This window comes from Loxodonta africana, chromosome 1 (genome assembly GCF_030014295.1).
Source record: "Loxodonta africana isolate mLoxAfr1 chromosome 1, mLoxAfr1.hap2, whole genome shotgun sequence".
NCBI classification, from domain to species: domain Eukaryota; kingdom Metazoa; phylum Chordata; class Mammalia; order Proboscidea; family Elephantidae; genus Loxodonta; species Loxodonta africana.
This window is the reverse complement of record NC_087342.1, coordinates 77,956,918-77,958,637: the sequence shown is the minus strand read 5'-3', so window position 1 is coordinate 77,958,637 and position 1,720 is coordinate 77,956,918.

The following is a 1,720-nucleotide window of genomic DNA, read 5'->3' as shown; positions in this document are numbered from 1 at the left end:
TCTTTTATACTCAGTTTTGTAGAACTTTGTAGAATTGGGAAGAATGGGAGGGGGTGCCTTTGATTGCTTCACGTTCAATGCACTTTGGTAAGACTCATTTATCAAGAATTTTTATTGGCCGGGGTATTCAATCTTAGCCATTTTCCTGCGTGGCAGAGCAGGTTCCTTCTGTGTCCTGCAAGTTCTGGATGAGCCACTTCGGAATGTTTCAGAACAAGTTATCATGGTCAAAAATATGGTCATGGGTCAGGTACTCTAAAACGCAGAAGCAGGGGCCTAGGACAAAATGAAGTCTAATTCAGACCTGTGTCAGCCATTTTAGTTATGTCAAACGCCTCAGTTTTAGAATGCTATTTCACGTTAGCATAATGCAGTTTTTGTCGCATTTCTTTTGAGTATTTTAAAATAAACTACAAACATGACTTGTCAACCCTAAGTAGTTCCATCTGCACCTCTAAAATACATAGCCACAATATCATTAGCATCCCCAATTAAATGCAGGATCGTCCCTAATATCTTCTAATACCTAGTTCATAATCAGATTTCCCCCAGCTGCCCCATAGATCTTTTGCTTTTGGTTTGTACCAACTAGGATCCAATCAAGGACCATTATCGCATGTGGTTAAATCCCTTTTAATCTATAAACCCCACCCTTCTCCTCCCGTCCCCACTTCTCATTGCCTTGTTGAAAAGGAGACCCCACCAGTCTTTCTGTAGAGTATCCCCATTTATGTTTCCTCCCCACTGCAATCAGTTATCCTTAGGATTTGTTTTACAACACAGGTGGTTTGTGATTTTCAGTATCTTGTTAGTGTTGCTAAATATGTTGAAGCTAATGAGAACATGTTCTTTTTTGCTCTCTCTGCCATGTTTTCAGTACAATGACAGAAGATGGGAACGCAACAAACTCTGCAGTTGTTTCACTTTTACCATGTGTGTGAAGCTTGACATATAATAGGTTGTTGTTAGGTGTCGTCAAGTCAGTTCCAGTTCATAGCAACTCTGTGTACGACAGAACAAAACACTGCCTGGTCCTGTGCCATCCTTACAATAGTTGTGCTTGAGTCCATTGTTGTAGCTACTGTGTCAACCCATCTCATTGAGGGTCTTCCTCTTTTTCAGTGACCCTCTATTTTACCAAGTATGATGTCCTTCTCCAGAGACTGGTCCCTGCTGATAACATGTCCAAAGTGTGTGAGACGAAGTCTCACCATCCTCACTTCTCATGAGCATTCTGGCTATACTTCTTCCAAGACAGATTTGTTCATTCTTCTGGCAGTTCATGGTATATTCAGCATTCTTTGCCACCATAATTCAAAGGCATCAATTCGTCTTCATTATTCATTGTCCAGCTTTCGCACATATATGAGGCGATTGAAAATGCCATGGCTTGGGTCAGGTGCACCTTAGTCCTCAAAGTGACATCTTTGCTTTTTAATAGGTCTTTTGCAGCAGATTTGCACAATGCAATGTGTCTTTTGATTTCTTGGTTGCTGCTGTCATGGGTGTTGATTGTGGATGCAAGTAAAGGAAATCCTTGACAACATCAATCTTTTCTCCGTTTATCATGATGTGGCTTATTGGTCTAGTTGTGAGGATTTTTATTTTCTTATGTTGAGGTATAATGCACACAGAAAGCTGTAGTCTTTGATCTTTATCAGTAAGTGCTTCAAGTCCTCTTCACTTTCAGGAAGCAAGGTTGTGTCATCTGCATATCGCA